We start from the raw sequence: 8,715 nt of genomic DNA on the forward strand, positions 1-8,715 counted from the left end.
ATTAATATTTTTTTTATTTTATTTTTATTTATTAATTAATTTATTTATTTTGTGTGAGTCTGTGGGCCGCAATGGTTTTTCGTCATGAAGACAGAGTGAGGCAAAGGCGTCTAAGCAGGTAAAATTGGACAGAAGAATATTATGTTTTCTTCCAGCTGCTATGTCACAGTATGGCCGCCTTGTTTTCGACCCACTATTTGTTCCCAGCAAGAAACCATTATATATACACAATGATGGAAAAGGCTGGAGCCCATAGGCCAACTCGGTTACTATTGCAGATATGAAAACAAGGTTAGATATGTAAGGACACTTTTAAATTCCAGCAACACTTTTGTTTTTGTACTAGTGTACCGCTCAATAAAGAAAATGCGTTACCATACATCATGTTGGGCTACACGAATGAAATAATGTGTGGTTTAAAATTAGCTACACCGAGAAGAATTGAAAGGAGACACAGTGAAGAATAAACATGCAAATGCAATATCTACGCCAGTGGCGTAGCAACCACGGTGTTGGGGGGGGGGAGGAAGAGCAGATACGAAGGACGCGAAATTGGGTCTTGCACTATATTTTTCATTGTGTCTTTCCGTTCCCTTTGGTCCAAATAATTTCAAACCACACTTTCTTTCATTCAGTGTTATCCAACAGTGACAGCTTTGTACTTCTCGTTACTATTGGGCAGTATACTAATATAAATACAAAACTTGCTGCATTTTAAAAATTTCCTTCTATATCTTACCTTGTTTCCGTATCTGCAATGGTAACCGGGTTGGCCTATGGGCTTCGCATTCTATCATGTACAGAAAATATTCTGTAAATATTTTGTCATGTACAGAAAATATTCCCTAAATATTTTGTCATGCACAGAAACTATTCTCTAAATATTTTCTGAGATGTACAAAAAATATTCACTAAATATATTTTGGCATATGTAGGAAAATATTGTCTGTGTTACTGGTAAATAATTTTAAAATATTCCATGAGAAACATTTTAAAAACCATTCCGTTAACATTGTATAAAACGTTTCAAATACATTTTCAGTAATGTTTGGAAATCGTACAGGAAACATTTTTTGGAAATCTTCTCTAACGGCGTATAAAATATTTCTACAACGTTTTTGAGTATATTCAGAGAATGTTTTCAGTATTATGTGGAAAATGTTTTCAAAAACATATGGAATATATTTCCTTAAGGGAAGTAGGATACATTTTCTGAAGGAAAATGATGGCACGTTTTAGAAACGTTTTGAAAATATTTCATTGCTGTGTGGGTATTTACCTTAGTAACACTGATCAAACGTTAAAAATTGTTGATCATACCTCATCAAACGATGATCAAACGTTTGACATAAGAAAAGGTCGAATCGGAAGTGAAGGGGGGCTTGCCCCCCATTTTGTAACCATTATATCTCTGTTAGTATAGTTGATCAAACGTTGAAAACTGTTGATCAAATCTGAACAAACGATGATCAAACAATTGACATAAAAAAATTTCGAATCTGGCGTGAAGGAGGGGCTAGCATGTAGTTAGCCCTCACTACTAAATATTGCTTATATTTATGTTAGTAAAGCTGATCAAACGTTAAAAATTGTTGATCATACCTGATCAAACGATGATCAAACGATTGACATAACAAAAAGTCAAATCGGAGGTGAAGGGGGGGCTGGCCCCCATTTTGGAACCCTTATATCTCTGTTACTAAAGTTGATCAAACGTTGAAAATTGTTGATCAAACCTGATCAAACGATGATCAAACGATTGACATCAAAAAATTTCGAATCTGACGTGAAGGGGGGACTAGCGTGTAGTTAGCCCCCCTACCAAATATCGCTTATATTTCTGTTAGTAAAGCTGATCAAACGTTAAAAATTGTTGATCATACCTGATCAAACGATGATCAAACGATTGACATAACAAAAGGTCGAATCGGAGGTGAAGGGGGGGCTGGCCCCCCATTTTGGAACCCTTATATCTCTGTTACTAAAGTTGATCAAACGTTGAAAATTGTTGATCAAACCTGATCAAACGATGATCAAACGATTGACATCAAAAAATTTCGAATCTGACGTGAAGGGGGGGCTAGCGTGTAGTTAGCCCCCCCTACTAAATATCGCTTATATTTCTGTTAGTAAAGCTGATCAAACGTTAAAAATTGTTGATCATACCTGATCAAACGATGATCAAACGATTGACATAAGAAAAAGTCGAATCGGAGGTGAAGGGGGGGCTGGCCCCCCATTTTGGAACCCTTATATCTCTGTTACTAAAGTTGATCAAACGTTGAAAATTGTTGATCAAACCTGATCAAACGATTGACATCAAAAAATTTCGAATCTGACGTGAAGGGGGGGCTAGCGTGTAGTTAGCCCCTCCTACCAAATATCGCTTATATTTCTGTTAGTAAAGCTGATCAAATGTTAAAAATTGTTGATCATACCTGATCAAACGATTGACATAACAAAAGGTCGAATCGGAGATGAAGGGGGTGCTGGCCCCCCATTTTGGAACCCTTATATCTCTGTTACTAAAGTTGATCAAACGTTGAAAATTGTTGATCAAACCTGATCAAACGATTGACATCAAAAAATATCGAATCTGACGTGAAGGGGGGCTAGCGTGTAGTTAGCCCCCCCTACTAAATATCGCTTATATTTCTGTTAGTAAAGCTGATCAAACGTTAAAAATTGTTGATCATACCTGATCAAACGATGATCAAACGATTGACATAACAAAAAGTCGAATCGGAGGTGAAGGGGGGGCTGGCCCCCCATTTTGGAACCCTTATATCTCTGTTACTAAAGTTGATCAAACGTTGAAAATTGTTGATCAAACCTGATCAAACGATGATCAAACGATTGACATCAAAAAATTTCGAATCTGACGTGAAGGGGGGGCTAGCGTGTAGTTAGCCCCCCCTACTAAATATCGCTTATATTTCTGTTAGTAAAGCTGATCAAACGTTAAAAATTGTTGATCATACCTGATCAAACGATGATCAAACGATTGACATAAAAATAATTTTAAATTTAGCATGAGGGGGGGCTAACTGCACGCAGGTCCTACGACTGCTTCTGGATAACTGAAAACCAATTGCAACCGCACTCTTCGGTTTTCAATTAGTTCAACACTAGTAATTGTATATTACTTCGATTTATCCAAACAGAAGACTCAGACGTTCAATTTATTTACGATTTTTTAACCATTATTTTCAACACAGTTTTCAAGGGGAATAGGCTTTTGCTGGAATAAACGATAGTCCGCTGTATAATAGTACCCTAAATGAACTCTTATTTTCTTCATGAATATTAGAAACAGACTGAGAATCTTATAAAATATAAACAAAACACAGTAGAGACTATAAAATAAAATGAAATGAAATTATATATTTCAGTTCAACGTCCAACGATTATGCCTTTTAGGCTAAGGGAGACGGATGATTAAGGAAGTGAATGATGATGGAGGAATCAGTGAAATGAAAATGTGTGAAGAAACGGGAGCGCCCCGAGAAAACGATGTTGCCCACCACAAACTTACTTGGCCGGATCATTGAGAGTACTGTCACTGTAGATGACCTAATATCACATTATCCTGAAAAGTCAATGCTGCTAATAATTTGTCCACGTCTGTAACTGTATTTCAATCAAACAGTTAATGCTGTGAACTTTTGTGTGTCGCATGAAATTTCAGCATGCTAATCACTTGACAGCAACGATATTAACGGTTTTCACGGCACTCTTTCTTTCGGACATGATTCTTTGATCATTATTTTGTATGTTTGAATACAGGTTGTTATTAAAATAATAGAAACAGCTGAAAAAAGTGCAACTTACCAGATTGATATGGCGTTGAACCACCTTTCGCCTCAGAATAGATCTGTTCTGAGGCGACGTAGAATGCAGTCACGGAGATTGTGAATGGCAGCAAGTGGAATATTATACCACTCCATGCACAGGGCGTCATTCAGTTCCATGAGAGAAGATGGAAGCGGAAATCTGCATCGGAGTCTGGTCTCCAAAATGAACCACAGATGTTCTGGTCCAGAAAGTGGGTGAGCCACAGGAGGTGCTCAATTTTATCCCATCATTCATCAAACCACGCATAACAGCTTCAGCTGTATGAATGGGCTCATTATAATCCTAGAATATGGTGTCACTGTCCCAAAACATCTGGACCGTCAGATGCACTTGGTCCCCTAATATGGCGGCGCAATCACGAACAGTGACGCGCACGGTAAACGTAAGCACAGAACCCAATGAAAACCAAGATACCGCGCTCTACAGCACCGAAGGGCTGTCGCCATGTTTCACTATTGTGCAGAAACACACATAAAAACGACCCGTGGTTTAGAAAAATGTGAACAATGATTCATACGACCGTACCACATGTTTCTAATCATTAGTGGTCCTAACGTTGCATGTTCGAGACAGCATTGGCGTCGTGTTAAATCATGATGATTTGTTATCAGCAGTTTCTCATGTGCAACCTCTCCCTGTATGTCCATGTCCTGTAAATCGCGTGGACTGTGATTGTCAACACAAGCTACGGGAATTCTGCTTAAGTTCCTCTGTCACTTACACCTCAGTCGCACGAGAGTTCTGAGTGACAATCTCCTTTAAGGCTCAGCGGGACTTGTCACTGAGGATCTTCGTCCAATAAACTGTTCCTTTCCGCCGATGTGGTTTTGCTGTGAGTTTTGTAGGCTGTCACATGACAAGCAATACACCTTCCACTTCCATCACACTCGTGTGACATAACCGAGTGCCAACGATTTGCTCCCTTTAGAAATCAGAGTAGTCGTCCATTTTCACTATCACCATGATGTCAATTCACTGCACATTACCGTTTTACTCTTCTCACATAATATGAAGTTTGCTCTAACACACCATCACCAATGACCGGTGTTGTGCTCATCAGCTATTTGTTGCCAATCCAGACATTGACGTCTTTCCACTTTAGCTGTTTTTATTATTTTGATAATCATGTGTTATTAATACGAAAAATATTTTGTGTAAGTTGGAAACTATACTGTAAGGAATAACCTTGACAAAACAACTGAAAGATAATTTGATATTCTAACAACTCTGTTTAGACAGTCTACAAATTCTTGTACTTGAGGTCAGGATAGTCCTCTTCAGAACTATTTTCCTTGAAAACCTTAAATTTTTCTAATCAATTTTGCAACCTATGAATCTAGGTTGAGGCAATGTTTCTCCTTAAATTATTCATTAAGCTTGTAACCCTGCTACGGATTAGATATATATACATTTTTGTTTACCACTCAGTAAAATTATACTTCGAAAAAAAATTCAAGCAAGCTGGATTTTGTGGAGTCCTTTGGTTCGATCTTCTCAGCATATCTCTAAAATTACCCTTAATTTGAGCCATGGATATCTTATTTCGGGGGGAAAAAGGGAGATGAAGAGAATTCGTTTTTTTTTTTTTTTTTTTTTGTAGTGAACTTTATCATCAATTTTTCGAGGAAAATAATGAGAAAAATTGTAATTTATAAAATTCTACACTAAAAGGTATTTCAAAGATATAAACTGAATTATGTTTGAACAGAAATAGCATACACTATAATCTTATATATAAAAATGAATGTATGTATGTCCGGTATACAAACCTAAGCCGTTTGCTTGGATACTTCTAAGTAATTTAAACGAAGAGACCATAGTCTGGAAGACTCAGTAGGCTATTTAATTTTTTTTTATGCATATCCTAAGAGGAAGGAGAGGGACTCAAAGAAAATGAGGTACTTTGTCTTATATTTTAAAATAAATGTTCGTGTGTTTGCCCGGCAACACAAAACCACATCGCTTGCTTGGAATACTTCTAAGTAACTACCGAAGAGATCAAAGTTTGGAAAAGACCGTAGGCTATTTAGATTTCTTTTTTATACGTATGCCCTAACGGAAGAGGAGGAGGTTCAAAGGAGAAGAGATAGTTTAATATATATGCGAAGAATAGGGTATTTCACGAGCTCCTCATATTAGAAAGATGAAACTCAGTTTGTAAACTCATTTTAAAAACAAATGGACATACATATGAGATTCACAATCTAAAAAACTAACTATGCGCATAAGATATCTCTAGCATCGAGGGGAGTGAGAGTGGATGATGTAAAGACAATAAAGTGCCAAAATGACTGAGACTAATGCCGAATCCATTTGATGTCCTCAAGCTGACTGGTGACACTACCCGATGGCATTTAAGCCCAAATTTGTCAAAGAACGTGCATTACAGCGTCATCTACAATAACTAGAGATAAATTTTCGAATAAGATTTATCCTTTTTTTCTCGTTAGATCTGCATCTGTAATAGAACATGAGAGTCCCCATTTGAGTTTTCAAAGTTGGTCTCTATCCTACTCCTAGGGGAAGCGTGAACGGGATAATGTTATCACACGTGAATTTCCTCCTCCTTTCTTCCGTCCGACTTCTATTGTTCCAAATATATTGCAATCTCAAATTCAAACCTCATCCAATATTTTTGTTCACTCTGTCTCTCTGAAACGACTGGTTCTACGAAAAAAAAAATGAAAGGATCTTTCCTGTGTAGAAATGTAGATACTACAATTTTCCTCTTAAGAGTAGTTTTCAGGATATGCTAAGGATATCAAAATAAAAGTCTCTTCAAAAATCCAGTTTGCTCGAAATTTTTTTTGAGGTTTTATCCTCTTTTGTCTAATCTTCTTGGGCTACACCACTATCCTGGGTTGAATATATGAAAGCATGACATAATGCAATTTGATAAAGTCATACTGAGTTGGCAACACTGCATTACTTTTGACATTAATAATAATGCTTAATTATATCATATATAGTATGTAGAACGTTACGGAAGTTTCTTGATTAAATGGATTTGAAGATATGTTTTTAAATAAAATTTTACCATTGACCGCTTTCAGGTTCCTGCAATCTTTATTGCGCCACCTCTAACTTTACTCTGTATTATTCATGGCTATTAGCAGCTACAACTTTAAAAATTGTTACACCTTCAGAGGTGCCTGCAAAATCTGCCTTGAGATTTTTAAAACCCACTTTACAGTTGGAAAGCACTCATTGTGAGATATGTTTTAATTATTATGTTCGCATCATAATAATGTAAAATGCCGGAAGCTCATTGACCAGTTGCATCAATTAACAAATAAAATCTTTTATCATTTCATGAAACGTACTTTTACTATAAATACATTCCCTTTAAAGCTCTAACGAAACGGAATTAACGAAACTCCTCTTGCTCATGGTTACTCAAGTTTAACAGTATTTTTCACACGATTTATGTACTGCATCTTCGCGAAACATAATTTCCTTGTACACGTAATCAAACATTATTAGTTACATCTAAACGCCCAGATAACATTGAAAGTTGACTCCACTCGTTAAAGTAAATATGACCATCTTTGTACACAGTTAACACGACGTAGCTGAATGTTTCCACCCCGAACACTGTCCGTTATTTGATTTTCTTATTACTATTTACTAAAAAGGTTACGGATATGGCTCCTGGTCCCATTTTAAATTGAAAATAATTAGCAATGAAAGATACAAAGGAATTTTCGAAGGAAGTTAGTTAGGGACTAAACCCACATATATCATATCTGCAGTCGTCCGGAGAAACTGGTGGGAAAAACACTAAAATTGTTAGGATGGCCGGTTATGGGATATGAATTGTGGACAATCTAACTGCTAAGCCAGAAGCTACACCTGCTCGACATGTGTTCCTTCGAAAACGGTTACATAATATTTTTTTTCCAATATTTTTGCTACCTCACATTATCAATACTTATACGCTTCAAAAATGCAACTAAACGTATCTTTTAAAAAGCACACTAAATTTTATCTTGTTATGACTGTCAAAATCTATGAATAAAGCCTACGGAAAATCCACATGCAATATAGCCTTAAATAAAAGTAAAATTTGACCAAAGCAAATGAAGAAAAAAAAATGAAATCTTTGAGTTTTACGTCCCACGGTTATGCCGGTTAGGCTAAAGGAGACGGTGATGATGAGTAATGAATGAAATGGTGGAATGAAGAAAGTGGGAGGAAACGGGAGAACCCCGAGGAAACCCACGCACACGGTGTTTGTCCACCACAAAGTTCACTTGGCGGGGGCTGGGATCGAACCCCGGACCCCAAGCACCAGAGGTGAACGCTCTACCACTGAGCCACCGCGGCCCCCAAAGCAAATGAAGAGTATTACTATTTCGGCAATGTATCATTGCCTTCTTCAGACACATTATCGTGATTCATTATCTTGTTCACACGTTACATTGCCGAAACTGTAACACTACTGTTTATTAAAAGTGATTTGCTCTGGTCAGATTTTACTTTTATTCCTAAGCTAGAAGGAATGGCATTCAGATGGAATATAGATATTGTGTTCATCTACATACATAGAGAAACATATGCTCAGGGGTAAAAGTAAGGGGAAACTTCGTCACCCCACTTCTAGAAAATATCTGTAGCATCTCCCCACTTTCTAAAAATATTACAATGCAAAGATAGGTATGGGGGGCGGCGTGACGTCATGCGTCCCCCTACCTTTTCAGATCCACTTTTACCCCTGCATATAGTATCAAATTTATATATATATATATATATATATATATATATATATAGAGAGAGAGAGAGAGAGAGAGAGATCGGGTGTTCTAAAAAGGCGCCAACAAAGCGCTATTCTTCAGGTCAAAATTAAGCAAAAACCCTATA

The sequence above is a fragment of the Thermobia domestica genome, chromosome 1, assembly GCF_964235325.1.
Source record: "Thermobia domestica chromosome 1, izTheDome1.hap1.1, whole genome shotgun sequence".
NCBI lineage: Eukaryota > Metazoa > Arthropoda > Insecta > Zygentoma > Lepismatidae > Thermobia > Thermobia domestica.